The sequence below is a fragment of the Haemorhous mexicanus genome, chromosome 24 (genome assembly GCF_027477595.1).
Source record: "Haemorhous mexicanus isolate bHaeMex1 chromosome 24, bHaeMex1.pri, whole genome shotgun sequence".
Classification (NCBI taxonomy): Eukaryota; Metazoa; Chordata; class Aves; order Passeriformes; family Fringillidae; genus Haemorhous; species Haemorhous mexicanus.
This window is the reverse complement of record NC_082364.1, coordinates 2,497,361-2,514,599: the sequence shown is the minus strand read 5'-3', so window position 1 is coordinate 2,514,599 and position 17,239 is coordinate 2,497,361.

Here is a 17,239-nt window from a genome sequence, read left to right as displayed (position 1 = left end):
TGATCACCTGCCTGCCACCTGCAGCCACACCAGGATATTTGTGCTGAAGAAATCCAGCTTTAGGACCACAAAAAAAAAAAAAATTAAAAATAAAAAAGCCCAGTGGGTGTGCCAGGGGTTGCACAAATTCTTCCTAACCCCCCAGAATGGCTGATCCTTTCCTTCAGTGCTCTGGATGAGGAGGATGTGGCTCTGTGACATCCATGGAGTGCCTGCTGATGGAGGGCTCTGTTTCCCAGGCCAGCTGGGGAGGGACCCACCAGCAGCTCCCGGCGTGTGGGAGATCAATACTGTAATTGGGGCTGCTTGTAGCACATGAGCTATTGCAGCAATTGGGGCAAGGCGTGGGGAGCAGGAGGCGCTGGCTGAGCAGGGCCTTGCTGCCCTCTGCTGTGCTGTGGGGGCCTCCTCTGCTGCTTTTGGGATGGGGGATGGAGATGGGATTGCATCCCAAATGCACCATCAGGGAGCACTGCAAACGCCACTGTCCCCCTCCTGTGCCAGGTGAGCCCCCCACATCCCCTCTGCAGGCAGGTGAAGGGCTGGATTCCTCTCTTTTCAAACTAAAAATACATTTACACACAGCAAATCTCAAATTGGTTTCAAAGAGGCAGGGAGGAGGGAGGAGAAAACCCAACAGCTGCTTGGACTGGGAGGAGACAAAGGAAATGAAGAGTTACAGGTGGCAGCGATCCATAAAGCACCAGGAGCTGCCACCAGCCCTGCAGTCAGCCCGGGGCAGCAATCAGGAGCTGATGAGGGAGCCCCCCTGCAGACAGGGGATGGGGAGGGGACACTGGCATTGCCATCCCGGCGTTCCTGAGCGGGCCCACCACCCCGGCTGCCTCAGGGAAGGGGCATTAGCTGCACCTTACAGAAAATAAAGTGATGGAAGGAAGGTCCTCTCTGTCTCCTTCCACCCCTGGCAGTGTCCAAGGCCAGGCTGGACAGGGCTTGGAGCAGCCTGGTCTGGTGGAAGGTGTCCCTGCCCGTGGTGGGAGGTGGGGGACAACGAGGTGAGCTTCAAATGTCCCTCCCCACCCCAACCATCCCATGACTCTTCAGCTTCTCCCACAGCAGCTCCTGGCTTTGGACGTGCTCCAAGAGCCCCAAACGCGGAGGTTTTGGCCAGCCTGGCAGCTCAGACCAAGGCGTGGCTTTACCCCCAGCCCAGCCCGGAGGTGCTCAGGTGCTGCATGGGCACTGTCTGCCATCTCGTGGGCAGTGGAAGACTTTCCCCGCAGGGCTTCTTTCTCTCCTTTGTGCTTATCAAGCATTTATCCCGTGTCCAGGCTCCCCCAGCATCACTTCATAGGTCACTGAGCTGGCTCTGCATGGAGGGGAATTATTCATAGGCCAGTATCAAATATTAAAAGCAGAGTTGTATTGACATATTCTTTCTATATTCAACACTTTTACCAGCAAATTGCCCTTTCCTTATTTTTTTCTTTTTTTACTCTGCTCCTTTGGAGTCTTTCCTGAGCAGCCCGAGGGCTTGCTGCTGCATCTTGCTGTGTAATTTTATCTTTACACTCCCTCACACTCTCCAGCTGGAACTTTCTGGAAGCACAGAAATCACCTGGGCCAGCAGGCTGTAAATTCCTGGTCTTTTCCAGCAAGGAAAACCTTCAGTCCAGCTTTTCCCAGCTACCCTGCTTAGCTCAGCAACCAAATCCTGCTGCCAGTGTTTGAGGGAAACGTGATCTCTTTAGTAACACACAAGGTCTCCTGTTCTACCCAGGAGAAACCCAGAGGAAATCATTCACACCACCACCTATTCCAACTGCTTTGGGAAATGGAATGGAAATGTTGGAAATTTGGAATGGAAAACCCTCAGCTCCACGTCCCAAACCATCCCAAAAATGCACCCCAGAGTGCTGGAGCAGCCTGGAGTCACCTCCACCTCCAACCCAACGAGGTCTGAGCCCACCTTTCCTCCCCTCTGACACCTGCAGCCTCCCAAGAAGGATTTGAAAAAGGGAGTAGAAGGAAGAGGGACAGGAAAAAGGGAACAAGTGATTAAAGTGAGTATGGCAGGCACCATTTCCACAGGAATCTGCAGTGCAGATGGACGTGGAGGAGCCAGTTCAGCCCCAGCAGCCCCCCAGGGATGGGTCCAGACAGCACTGCTGGCTCTCAGCGGGATGGGAGGGGGGAAGGAAGCGCCACCAGGGTCCTGGGGGGCTTGGCAGCTTTTTTACAGCTGGGATGAAGAGTTTTCCTCCTCCTAAGCAGGTGTGGAGCTGCTCCAGTGCAGGTTTCACACGCGACAGGTGGAGACGCAGCCCCAGCCACTTATCGGAACATTAAAGTTCTCCTGAGCGCCGAGTTAATTCCTCAAACGCCCTTTCAAAGGGCCAGATAAATACAATCTGGGAGCATCTCCGCTCCCTCGGCTCACATATCTTTAGTCAGGCAGAGAGATAACATTTCATACAGATTGAGACAGTTTAAGCAAAGGTTGCTGGTTAACCTTTCCAGCAGTGGCTTTTCCTGAGCCGCGGTTTCCTCCCCATCGAGCAGAGCCTGTGCAAGCCCGGCTCCTGTCCCAGCACTCCCAGAGGAAGGGCAGGGTGCTGCCTCCCCCACCTGGTGTTTCCAAAGCATCACCTGAGTTCTGTCAGCTCTGTGACACTGATGGTTCTGTGACAGATGAGGAATGCCATGGCTGACTCTCACAACTAAAAGGCAAACATGTAAATTATATATATATGGGAGAGACAACTGCTCACTTTGAACATTTAAAGAGCTTTATTAAACCTTAACAAAAATACAACAAAAGGCTGCACAAGGAAGAAGCTGCAGTGCTGGGAGCTGCCCCTGGTGCACACCTCGTGGCCAGTTCACCTGCAGGATGGATGCTCAGGCTTTGATACCCCTGGGGGGGCATCAGCCAGCCCTGGCCCCTCCCAAAGTCTGTCAGCCAGCTCTTCTTTGCCATTTTCCAGTGCAAACTGCTTTCCTGTCACTGCATTGGAGGGCAGGGGTTGCCATGCTGCACCCCCTGAGCACCCCCTGAGCTTTTCCATTCCCACCTGCCCCAGGTAAGGGACACCTGTGCAGCTTCTTTGTACCTGTCCTGGACAGCCCAGGCTGTCTGATGGCAACAGTGCAGGGGGAAAGGGAACTGTGGGGAGAACAGAGGAGATCTAAACCACAATAACATAACTGTACATCTTTTCTTAATATTCACACAGTAGTTATCCCTTAATTGCAAGAGTCAATCATCTCCTTATCCATCTATGACATATATATTAAATGTATATATGTCAGGAGAAGTTTTACAGGTTTATAGTTATGTTTTACCCCTTTGTGTTGTTATCAGGGGTGCCCTGGGTTTGGGAGATTTGGGAGGGTGAGATTGTTACCATGGCAACAGCTGACACCCCGACCCCCCCCCCCCCCCCCCTCCAATCAAGATTTAAGGCAGTGATCTCCACCCCGGGCAGGGAAGGAGGAGTGGATGGACAGAACTTTGGGAGGAGTTTAAAGGCCAAACCTCCATTGTGTGGGTGAGCCCATGGTGGGAAAAAAAAATCCCCTGCTCCCAGCACCATAATATTTTCTCTATTCAGTCTTCTGTTGTATTTTTATAAGGTTTTAATAAATCTTTTAAATTTTTGAAAGTGAGTAGCATTTCTCACACTTCCAAAAAGAATGGTGAGTGTTGTTACTCCATTGTTACACCATGTGTAGTTCACTCCAGCTCAGCTGCCAGCTTGCCTTCACCTGCTTCTCGGTGGTTCTCATCTCTCCCAGGGAAGAGCCCTCCCCAGCACTGCTGACACCTCACCCTGCCAGTGGGAGCTGTGGGCCACCCTGACCTGGAATGAACTGGGCTCCAGACTGAGCCCCCAAGCTCTTCCCAGGTGCAGCATGTGAAAAATGCATATTTTATGACTGGTCTTTTGCAAATATTAAAATGAATATTACATGTGTTATGTTAGAAAGTGATCTTGTATTAATTTTCTTAAGTAGTGTGTTAAATATAGTTTTAGGTTATACCATAATGTTAAAATAGAAACTGTGCTATGTAGGATACTTTTTTTAAAAAGAGGAATGAGGTACTCACACCAGATAGCAGCCACAGGACACCTCAATCTTTCAGAGAAAATGAATTTATTGCCCCATTATCAGAAGAAATTAACTTCTTCACACCTGGCTCAGCCCTGAAGACTCCTCAGGATTCAGAGGAAGAAGCTGACCCTGCCCAGACAGAATCCTGTGTTTGAATGGAATTGATGCATCATGGATGAGGTGTATGAATGTGCAATAGGCTGTTGCTTTTAAGGGTTAATCCTCTGTTAACGTGGGGCCTTTTTTGGGCTTATTTTGCCCAGAAAAGGTACCTGAACTGTCCATAACTCTTTGCTTTTATTGTCTTGTATTACCTTAATCCAAATTGTCCAAATTTTTATTACTCTAATTATATTACTATTTTTATAGCCATTTTATTACTATTAAACTTTTAAAATTTTAAAAACAAGTGATTGGCGCTTTTCACAAGCAGGACACTGCAGCCTCAGCATGGCCTGTGGAGATCCTCAACAGCATCCAGGCACCGTGTCCCAGGGTGATGTTATGATCCTTGTATCCCCATTCATGTGTGCTGTGTATGCTGGATATTGTGTTCTGTGCCTTCAGGACTGGCTCTGAGGAGCAAAGCTTTGGTTTGGTTTTGTTATCAGCCGCTCCCCCACAGCTGGCAGGACACACAGACAGGGCAGTGCATAGTGCAGCTCTTGCTTTTTGCTTTGCTCTTGCTCCTGCTTTGCTCCTGCTCGTTAGTCAGTTTAGCTCAGCAGTCCAAATTTTTCCCTGTACTTTTTTTTTTCCCTTTCTGGGAACCACTCGAGCCTGCTCTGAACTGGGACCTGGCAAACACCCAGAGTTTGCACCTTGTGGCTGCAGCAGCCATCCCCAGGAGGGACTGATAACAGAGTGACCACCCCAGGAGAGACTTTCTGAATTTGCCATCTTTTTCAGAGCAGTGACAGAGTGCTGTCACCTGGTATTGTTCATTTTGTGTGCTGGGGGTGCTGTGCCTGTTAAACAAACAGGTTCTTTCCACTCCTCTCTGAGGAATCCTTCCCAAACTGGTTGTGGGCAGGGGCTGTGTGGGTTTGCTTTTTGGAGGGGCCCCTTTGGAGGTTTTCTCCCAAATTTGCCCTAAACCAGGACACAGCCCAAATCCAGCTTTGAAGCCTCAGAGGGATGAGTTTGGAGAGAGGGTTTTAGCAGAAACTGTCAGCCACGGGTCCAAGCAAGACACAACCCCATCACAGAGTCAGCTGGCATGGCTCCAAGGGCAGCAGAACTGGAGTCCTTTATCACTCACCCTCACCACAGGAGCCCCTGGACAAGCAGGCAGCACCAGAGCCAGGTGGGGAACATCTCCAAAGCCATGGCTGGCACGGGAAGGAAGGAGGAATGCTGGCAAATGACAGAGCCCTTATCTTAATTACAGGCTTATTTGCATTTAAATGAAGGTTATTCTATAATTACCACCAAATGTTTTGTGTTGCTGCTGAAATACCTCTCCATGGGCTGTCAAGCTCCTTCCCATTTTCATTTTCTCTTGCCATTCTTCTGCTTCCTAATCAGCTGGCACACGCAGGGAGGGACCCAGAGTGCCAGCCCACCCCTCAGAGGGGGCTTGGGTACCACCCCAGCCCAGCATTCCTCCCTGGGAGAGGGGAAGGATGCAGCTCCCTCTTCCTCCAGCAGCATCACAGGTGATGAGCAGCTCTGGAGTTGAGGTACTGGGGTTTTGCAGGGTTCCAGTTCAAAACTGAAGAGTTTTCTCTTTGCACATGCACATTAATTCATTAATTAGCACAAACTTGTTGCACCAGATTGCTGTGAGAGGCACAAGTGTGGGAAAAATCTGTAAGAACTCAAACTCAAGGGAGAAAAGGGATTTGGAGTGAGAGCAGTCTCACACAGACAGCTCAGAATTCCCTCAGCACGGGCTGCTGGAAACCAGCATCCAAGGACATCTCCAGCTTTTCCTGTCCTTTTGTTGTCCCTGGCTTTTCCTGCAGGCAGGATGGACACACACCAGAACCCAGGAGCTGTGTTTGCACTGGAGCTCACACTTCCTGGCAGGAGACAAAGCTCTCCCATGGAGAAAATAACACCCAATTACATCATTTCGAGCAATCACAGTGAACAAACCCATGCAAATGGCCAAATTAAGGCTTGAAAGGAGCCTTCTGCCATTTCCCAAATTGTTATACCTTTCATCAAACCCCTTTAACAATCTCTCTGAACCTTTTCTCTGTCAAGCCAGGAGATCCGCATTAACCAACCAGCCCACCCAGGGCTGAACACAACAACAGCGATTACAGACACAAAGTCTGCTGTTTACGAGGGGGTAGAAATGAAAACAGACACTTATCTCTCTCTAGACCCATGGCTTCTCTCCCTGCTCAATCCTGCACAGCCTCTGCATCCCCCTGCCAAACTCCAAGTCTCTGCCTCCATCTCATGGAGAGACTGGATCTCTTCAGCTGCACTGAGCTACATTTTTTTTTTTTCCTTAAACCAGACAAAATCCACCCCCTCTCCCCCAATTTCACATAGCCCCAGGCAGACTTACAGCATGGAAATTTTTAGCCTGAACAATTACTGCTTGGCAGAGAGTTAACTGGCTGCAAACAGGATCCTATAATGGGCACTCTTGGCTATAAACAACTTGCCTGGCTTCATTTTAAGCAAGTTCATACCTCAGGATAGATCTGCCCCCCCTGCCTCTCCCGAAGTCCATTTCACAGCTATTTATGTTTAATAAGAGGCAGCACCAGCAGCATGGGAAATCAGCAGCACATCCACCATGCAGGTTGGGTGCTGGTGCACACACTAAACCAATTTATCTTCTTCCTCCATCGCACAGACAGAGCAGATTTAGGGGCAGTGAGCCCCAGTCCTGACAGGACAACCAGCTCCTCTTCTCCCAGCAAGGGATGGAACAGCCACAGACCCCACCACTTGGCTCTACAACCAGGGCTGCCTTTCTGCTATTTCCAAGGACAAACGTCACAGCTGAGCTGTTTCACCCTCACTCTCAGCCCTCACACTGCTGGTTTTCCACATGGAGCCCAGGAGACCCTGGGGAAAATGCTATTTTTACAGTCCAGTCACCCTGAGTTGCACAGCAAGCCTTGAGCAGGGATGCTCTGAGGTGCTGCTGGAATTTTGAGTGGGATATTTTAGCTGCAGAAGCCTCTGCCCATGAAAACTCCAGCAACTCATCACCCAATAACATCCTTACAAAATCTGAAAGGCTGTGTGCTTCCTTGGCCTCCCCCCAGCAACAGTTTCATTAGCCCACACAGATCCCCAGCTCTAAATTGCATCAAGGAAAGACAATCCTGCAGCCCTGGCTCCCCTGGCAGAGCAGCCTTGTCACAGGAGTTGTCACAGGAGCTGTCAGGACTGCGATGAGCCTTTGGACAGGGACTGCTGGGATGGAGTCACGGGCTGGTAATTAAGTGACAGCATTTGCCTGACGCTGAGCTGGAGCTGGGAGAGGAGGAAGGAGCCACTCCAGGAGATGCTGCAGACCCTGGGAGGTGGATTCAGCTGCAGCACGGAACCTTGGGTGCAGTCAAAGCTGGAAAGGATCTGCTCAGGCAACACAAGACCCTCATCTCCCACCCTGATGGAGAATGACACCTGGTCCTGTCTAAACTGACGGGGAAAAAAAGGCAGGAAAGTGCCACATAGTACAAGTTTTGCTACTTTCTGTTGTGAAAAAAATCATGACAAAGTGGACCATCCACTTTGTTGGAGGGTCTAGAGGCAGATTAATTTTTTTTTACCCAAAAAAGTTTTAGAAGATCTTTCAAGAGCAAACTTGTGGTAGTCACATTCTCTGAACAGACAGACATAATTCTCTCTCCAGGATTTTTCCTGGAGAAGGCAGTGAGAAAGCTCAGAGAAAGAAGAAGGAAAGCAATTATTATCTCTACTTGCTGCTCCTGTTGTTTGGCACATGTGGAATGTGTTATGGGGATTGTTTACCAAGAGTGATTTGTTAATTGGACACCAGTGATGGTTGCTTGGACTGATTGACCACTTGGGTCACAGCTGTGTCGTGACTGTCTGGAAAGAGTCACAGGTTTTTCTTTAGTGTCTTTTTAGTACAGTATCTCTTTAGTGTAGTATCTCTTTAGTATAGTTTTAATATAGTATTAGTGTAATAAAACCTAGCTTAATAAAGCATTTGTTCAGCCTTCTGAACCATGGAGTCAGAGCACATTATTGCCTACCTTGGGGTCACCCTGCATTGATACAAACCACTGAATTTTCCAACATAGCCAAATTTGGAGAAATACCTGTTTTTATACAATTTGCTGTAATGCAGATGGTTAACGTGTCATTGTTACATGACACGGCTGTTGGTGTAATTTTAGTGTATGGATTGATGTGTGGTAGGAGTGGCCAAGGATGCAAGATCAAGCATTTGGAGGGGGAAAGTTCTGTTTCAGACTGAGAGGAATAGCAGATTTGTCTTTCCAAACCAGCTATGGGTCTGCTGGTAGATAAAACCAGCACTGGGAGAGAAAAGAAACAATGGGAAGGATTCCACTGATTGATGAATAGTAAAAGAGATTTGCTTTTACAAACAAACTGTATGTTGGCTGATAGATGAAATTAGATATTGAAAGATGAAAGAAACAATGGGGAAGAAAAACCCCTGTATTCCATAAAAATTAAAAATTAAAAGGGAGGGTTATACATTGGAGGGGAATCTTTGGTATCAGGTGTTCTGGGGAGTCTGAACCTCTCAAGTACCTCAGCCAATGGGGAAAGAGAGAAGGGAAATGTGGCTGGGAAATTGGGATAAAAAGGAGGCTGCATCCTCCAAAACTTGGAGAGACCCCAGGGGAATGCCCCATGGCCTCTGCCTTTATTGGAATAAAGTCAAGGACTCCTCTGTCTCCTTTTTGGACATAAACCTCTGGTGTTGGTGGATGAATTTTCCCAACAAGACCCATCTTTAAGACACTGGGCTGCACAGAAAGGAGCTTCCCAGTGTTCTGTCTGAAGCCCTGGAAGAGCCCAGTACTGCAGGAATGCCAGACATCCCACCCTTGAGTCAGTGCTACTCTTCCCCTTTGCTGTCAGGGCTTTCAGCACAAAATAAAACTCTTAGGAGCTTCTAATCAAGTTAAAAATCTCTTCCAAACCTTCCCTCCTCTGGAAAGGAAAAAAAAAAAAAAAAAGAAGCATGAAACATCACATCTCTCTTCCTTCTCCATCTCCCTCCCCTCTGCCTTCAAGTGCTCCTTGGAGTGTCTCTGCAGAATCATGTTTATATGCAGTGAGTGCTGTTGTTAGTTAATAACATCGCGATCGCTGAACCTCCCTAATGAAAGAGAGAGACAACATAAACTGTCATTTCAAACAAACATGCAATCAGGGTACCAGCAGCTCTGAAAATATTATCTTCCCCAATTTCACGCGCTTCACGCAGGAAATGGGCTGCTTTCATGGAGATTCTGGTGCATGGCTCCTCACACCCAGGACTGGGGAGCGGTGGGGACACATTAAAGCCATGAAATTGCCTGGGCTATGAAGGAGGAATTGTTTTAACAGCTGCAGCCAGGAAAGGACAAATAGCAGCAGTGATTATATCTTCATTGCTCGTCGTAACCAATGCACCAGGCAAGTTGTAATTAGGCTGTGAAAGGCTGAAGGTTTGATAGTGAAGGCTCTGAGCTCATGATTAGACACAGCACATTTGTCCTGCCCCACGGCCACCCTGGCCCCTTAAAAAAGGGAGAGCAAATCTCCTGCCAGGCTCTCTGAGGGCTGAAAATGCTACTCAACCTGCAGAAAGCAGTGCCCAGGGTTCTGCGGCTGCACACTTCTTCCTCCTCTTCCTCACAACCCATGTCAGAAGCCCAGAAGGGTCTGGGTTGGGAGTGACCCCAAAAAACATCTCATTGCAACCCCTCGCCATGGCTGTGACACCTCCCTCTAGAACAAATTGCTCCAAGCCCTGTCCAGCCTGGCCTTGAACACTTCTGTCTCCACAGCTTTTGAAAAAATGCTATTTTCCAGCTTTGGGGTGATCTCCAGCTGACAAAGCTGATTTAGAGCAGCTGATCAGCTCCATGTGCTGGAGGCCTCAATAATCCAAAGTGTCAATTGGCCTAAAGAGCCACAGTGATGATGGCAATGGTCCTTCCAATGCAGAGCACGTTTCCCTCCAGGTTCAAAGACCTGCTGAGGGCCTGACAAGCCACTGGGGCTTGGAGACCTTGGGAGGGCATGGATGGTCTTCCCAGCCACAACCCACCTTGCTCAGAGCCAATGGAGGCAGCAGGAATCCTGCCTGGCTTTACCTGGAACCACCCTTCTCAGCCAAAAAATCATGGGAACCAAACCCAGAATGGATCCACCTCACATGGTCTGACCCTTGGATGTGCTTGGGCAAGCTGGAACTTGTTTTTTATTCCAACCAGAATTAGTGTCTGACAGTCTGTGCTCCTGCACAGGCTTAAAGGGACAGCTCAGCTGAACAGAGAGCAAGCAGAGCCAGAGCTGACACCTTCCAGGGGCTTTCCCTCAGCTCTTTCCCCCCATAAACATGAGGAATCCTTCTGGGAAGCAAGATTGAAAGATGAAACCTCCTCTTTCTCCTGATGCCATCACCAACAAGTAATGCCATAATCTCCAAGGCAAGTGGAAGAAGAAAAACTGGAGAAGAAAAACTTGGAGAAAAAGGACTGAGTTTTCCCTTGCAAAACATTTCATTTAAAAAAAACAAAACCTGAGGGAAAGCCGGACTGCACTTATTTACTGGTCCTATCTCTGACCATCATAGGATTGAAGGAAAACAGGGTGGGAACAGTTCAGTCCCACCCCAATGCCTATGGAAAGGGACAGGGTAAGGGAGGTAAATCACAGCAAAAACTTTCTTCCTGTAGGTAAAAAAGGGGCTAATTTCCCCTCATCCCAAGATTTTAATCAACACCCACACACTGAGAGGACCTTGTGGGAGAGCATGCAGGAGGTGACAGCACTGCCACCCAAGCCTGGCAGCCGCATTCAAATCGTGTTTGAAAACTCTTCTGACATTTAAGAAAAATCAACAAGCATCTCAGGTGATGAGGGGACCAGGCATCTCACTGGCTGAATGTCACATTTAAAGCTGCAGAGATAGCAGGTGCTTTATCTCCTCAAGCAGGTGGTTGGGCTGGTAAACAAGGTACTGAGGGTCAGATTCTGCTCTTGCACCTGCATTTCTCCATTGGCAGCAGCTCTGGGTTTGCACCAAGTGACAGACAGCCAGGGCAGGACTGGAGAGTCTATTAAACTTTAATACTTTGAGCATCAGCAATGAGTGTGCTACCAGCCCCCTGCCTCGACTCCCAATATCTCTACGGGTCACAGCCACACCAGTAAAAAATTATTGATTTAAATTGGCGGTGCCCTTTTGGAATCAGTTGTCGTCCTGACTGATGTACAGATATGAGCAAAAGGACATTTGAAGCATTTTAATGCACTTTTACTGCATTATCTCTCACCAGGATCTTCACTGCTTCAAGGAAATGACTCACATAGCAAGTAGAAGAACCCAATGTAATTAACGACCTGGCAACTCTATAATGATCCTTTCTACATAAAAAGGTCTTCCCTATGCTATGAATAGACTTCAAGTAATTTATTGTGAGCCATATAAAGAACAGACTGCTTTGACCTTGGGGATTTTAAGTTGTGGTGGGGTTTTTTTAACAACCATAATTGCAAAGAATATTTTAAGTGATAGCCCTTAAAGAAAAATTTTTAAATGCAATGTGAAAAGTGAAGAATCATCACAAACAGCCTTCCAAGAGAATATTAACAAGGATCTGCCGCATCATTTAGGGATGAGATTTCAAGACTAAACAATAGATTCCTTCCATTTCTGATGGGTGTTACTCTAAGCCTCAATGAACTGAAACCCAGGTGGGGTTTTACTCCCTCAAGTAGCTCCCAGGAATTAATGGCTTTGCAGGAAAGCCCATGGGAAGCCAAGAATGAGCAGTTTCACTGCATTCTCCAGACTGTCCCATGAAGCTGATCATCTGCCTTTTATGAACCCAGCCAGGATGAGCCATTGTTTCCACAGAACTATAGAATATCCTGAATGGGAAGGGACCTGCAAGGACTGAGTTCAGCCTCTGGCCCTGCACAGACCCCCCACCAACCCCCCCCCCCCAGGCATCCCTGGCAGTGCTGTCCAAATTCTCCTGGAGCTCTGGCAGCCTCGGGGCTGTGCCCATTCCCTGGGGAGCCTGGGCAGTGCCAGCACCCTCTGGGGGAAGAACCTTTTCCTGACATCCAACAAAACTTTCCCAGGCACAGCTCCAGCCACTCCCTCTGGTCCTGTCCCTGCCCTGGGGAGCAGAGATCACAGCTCCCCCTCAGGAGAAAGCTGCAGACCTGGATGGGGTCTGACCTCAGTATCTTCTCCGGGCTGGAGAGATGTGTTGAACACACACCCAGCCCACACACCCTCCCCCTGCACCTCCCTGCTCCTGCTTTCCTTTGCTCCCCATTCCGAGCTCCCTCTGCTCACATCAGCACTCAACAGAAGGAGCTCAGCTATGATTTACTGCAGCAGGACTCTGGGCAAATTGTTGGCTTTGTGTCCAGCCTGATTGTTTCATTTTTGCTTTTCCCTTTTGCAGTGAAGCCTTTACTCCCTCACTCTCAGTCACACCTTCCCTGCCCGTGCATGTTTCCTGCTTGCCCCTCGTTTCTCATTTCATCTGCCTTTCATATCCCCCATCCCCTGCATTTTCACAGGGACAGCGGCATAGGCAGGTGATTTAAGCAGGAGTTGAGTTCAGTCTATCAGGGCTCTTTTCAAGGTCTTTGAGAGAGGCAGGGACACCTGGAAAGGGGTCACATCACACGCAGGATTAGTTGTGGCAGGACATCTAACACGGCGTGCCAGAGCGACTTCCACCCTTTGAAGTGCCCGGGGCTGTTTTGATTCCTTTCCCAGAGCTTTGGGGGTGTCTCAAATACAAGGAAACATGTTGAGCAAAGGAATAAATCTGGCCCAGAAAAGGGTAAGTTGCAAGTTCGACTGGAAACAGCTGGGATGGAACCACTTTCCGTCAGAGAAATGAGATTTGTTGGAAGAGAAGCACTTTGCGGAGTCAGGTCTTTTTCTGCAGAAATTTCATTTCACAGAAGAGGGAGAAAAAAATCACATCTGACAACTTTGAATCATCCTGCTTTGATACTCCTCAAATCCGGTATTTGCATTGTTTCAAAACAACTTTAACCTCAGTCTTGTTTTCCCTCAATTGTTTCCCTGTTGTGCGTTTGCAACAAAGACATAAATAAGGTAATGCAAACCCAAGATATGTTCCTGCCTGTAATGTTTTAAAGGAGTGAGGAAGCGCAGCTTTTCGCTCCTATTCAAATCAAAGCCACCAAAACTCACAGCTGAAGACAGAATTTCACTAGTGGAAGGGCATAAAAATGTGTTTCAAATGTATTTCAAAATTGGATGAGGATAGAGTCACCCTTTCCATCAAGTGGAAGTGCTTGAAGTAGTCAAGACGCATCAAATTGATGACAGCAAAACACCATTTATTCACCTCTTCTAGGCTGTTGTATCATATTAAATATACAGGACTAAATTTCTGTATGATTTAAGCTTAAGTATAATTCTCACATTTAATTAAAGAGAAACAAAGCAGCGACGTGTCAATACCTGCTATTTTGATTTCAAATCACTTCAAATGCTGGTAGAAGTGAGAAGGCTCAGAAACATCTCAGAGAAGAAAGTTATTCCTCCCCAAAAAAAGAAGAATAAAATCCCTCTGCCATCCTGCTTCCCATTGACTACCAGATCACATCACTCTCAGTTGCTACCATAGCTCACATTAAAAAATTAAGTCCATAACTGCAGAGAAGCATCTTCCCATTTCTTTTATAGCTCCTTGCCACAACGAGCAATACATCTCCATTATCCCAGCACTCTCACCAACACACAATAGATCTGAGCCAGCATCATAAATAACATTTCGTGTAACGAAGTTACACTGAGGAGAGCAGGCATAAATTAACACTCAGCCATGTAACTCTAAATAGTATTTTAGGCCTTGTCAGAAACCAATTATGCAAAATATCCTCCTCACCAAGATCTGCTCGTGATACTTCAAAGGATTACCTCGTTTCCAGCACCGTGGTCAAGGCACGGGGATGTGGATTGGGAAAGGAGGGCTTAGCTGGGGGGTGCTCAGATGATTAAACCCTCTGAAGTCATCTAATTACTGACATCATGGCTCGAAAGCATCTGTGCGCTTCCAAACAACGTTTTAATTTGCTCTTTGTAATGAAGATGCTTCCACTCAGAGCCGAGCCCGTTATCCCAAGTCAGCCAACATCCTGAAGCAGGAGGGACTATCAGGAATGAGATTTGCAAGGTTTAATCAAAGATAATACCAGTAAAGCTTGTGCTGCCTGTACCTTTACACTGTTTTGGCCAAAACCCAAAGGAACACAGCATCACCTTATTCCAGCCAGGAATGAAGATTAAACACCTTTCTCAAGGTCACACACAACCGAGTGGGAGAGATGGGGATAAATGAGAAGCATCTGTTATCTTTCCATCCCAGGTTGGATTTCTAAGCCTGGAACTGGTCAGAAATCCCTAACTGGCTGTAAAAATCTTGGCTGCTTTCTGTTCAAATGAGGAATGGGTCTGAAAATCCCTAAGGATGTTTACTAAAGTCCCCAGCAATTGTTTATCAGCACGGATTTAATTGTCCCAGCAACCCTGTCCCTAAGAAACCAGCAGTTGGGGTTTTAATCCTTGTGATTATGATCCTCCTTACCTCATGCAGCAGCCGTTCAGATTTTTAAATTTCCAGGATTCTCCCCAAAAAAAAACAAAGGCCAAGCACAGCTCCCGCTGATCCTCGGGCACCACATTGGCTGCTCACACCTCCCTCAACTCCAAGAGTTTGCTGCAAATCTGATGGCAGATGTGATTTCCAGCTGGGTCTATAGACCGACCACAGCAGGTTCATTAATAACGATTATTAAGTGCTTTATGTTACAAATTAGGCCTGTAGGAATACAAAAAATACCCAGCCGGTTGGCTTGCAGGCTCTTGTCAGGAAGAAGTGTAAATTCCCATTGTCACAACAACATCACCGTGACAAAATGGGGATAGGAACTCGTCATAAATAAGGCTTTAAAATAGCTAAATCATCATTGGGGGTGAGAATATAAATTAATAGTCGGATGAAGCCCCATGGAATGGCTCAGATAACAGCTTCCATTCATCAAGCACATGGATTTTCAGAAGCTGCATGGAAAACATCTTCCTTTTGCTGCCTCCCAGCACCCAGAAGTTGCAACCACACCAGGTCCAGGCATTTTACTTAAAATATATCACAAATCCCTGCCAAAAACCTTTGGAAATTGATAGATCAGGCAAAAGAGGAGATGCTAAAATGATAGAGGGAGGAAAAAAATCACTCCCAGTCATGTCCTCAAGAACATCCACGGCTCCTCAGGCAGGCTGGGAAGAGTTTGCAGCAAAACACTGGCTGGAAAATGCAGAGGAGCAGGGTGACAAGAGGGAAAAAAACCAAACAAACCAAAAACCAGAAAAATGTTCCTTTAATTATTTTATTCTCCATTTAATTATTTCATTCCCCACACTAAAGGACAGTCTGCCCTGGAGAGGTGACAGGGAAGAGCAGAGAAGCTCCATACTCCTGAACAAGCTTCAACTCCTGAATATGTGGCACCACAGCACCAAGAAAGAGGGAAAAAGACTCAAAGCTGGAAGAAACCAAGTTTTTTACCTCAAAAAAATGATGGGGAAAGCCATTTTCTTCTGCTTACCCACCAGTCCCCACAAAGCAGTGTTCCCAGGATCCTGCAGAGGACACAGAAAATGGATCCACGTGCACGAGAGATGCCGAGGCCGCAGACCCCACCAGGGATTTCTCAGGAATTCATTTCCACTCACTTCTGCCCAAGGCTGGATGCGAGGCAGCAGAGGAGAGGGAGCTTATTCATCCCTTACTGGGCCCTTGGGGCATCCAGCTCCCCCCACCATGAAAATTTTAATAAAACCAGTGCATCGACTTTCAATTAGAAGGCCGTAAAACGGTTCATTTTCATCTGTTTGTTGCACAGAAACACAGATCCTCGGGAGAAAACAGCTCCTTTTCCAGACTGTCTGCGACGCAGAGAGCATTAATTGAATATTCTGTTGAAACCACCTTCAATTAGTGCCTCTGAGTTTTGCATGACATTCATCACTGCAGCTCGCCCCGCTCTGCGTGCGGCACGTTTGGGGTTTGGCGATGCTCACATCACATTAACTCACAGCATTAGTCCGAAAATAACAATTTTATTTGCTAATGAGATGCTAGCTGGGGTAGGGCAGACTGCTGCATGAGGCAACACCTCCGTGGCATGAAGCAAAATGGGTTGCCCAGCCACTAAATTACCAGTATTGATTATAAATTCCTCATCTAACCCAATCCATTGCGTTGCTCTTCCACTTTCAATGAATGGAAAAGTTGAGGGCAACCCTATGGTTGATGTTGTAACATAGACACAGCTCCCTTCTTGGGGTTCCCCCACCAGAACTAAGTGCATTCACTTCCCAGATGGAATTCAAGCTATAAATGATTGTCCTGTGGATCCTGAAGCACCATAAAGCTATACATTTCCTTTCTTGGGCCATAGTTGAGGCAAAATTCAAGCTGAGTAGGGACCAAGGACAAAAGGTCCACTCCAGGTAGCACTGCCACCTGCAAACCTGCCCCACACGGCAAGACAGCTGAAGCCATTCATCCCAGGGCTGATTTCTCCCAAAAAACAAAGGAGTTTTGGAGCAAACGCTGTCACAGACTCATCCAGCTCACTGAGCAGAAGTTCCCTCTGCAATCCCCAAAACTCTGACAAGCTGTGATGCTGCTCCCCCTCCCTCAGCATGGAGCAGAGATGCTGGAAAAGGTATTCTGGTGGAAAGGTGCTTTCATGACTCAAAGAAAAAAAAAAAGCATATTTCTATTTTGTATTCCCCTCTGCTGACTGGGGGATCTTCTTCTGCTGAGTCCTTTCCACTCACTCCTGCAGCTGCCAAGGTGTCTCCACACACTGATGCAAAAGGCAGAGGGGAGCCAAGGTGTCTGCCAGGCACCAGGAGCTCAGGATCAGAGTCCCAAGGAAAGAAGGGCCAAGGAGTGCAGGGATG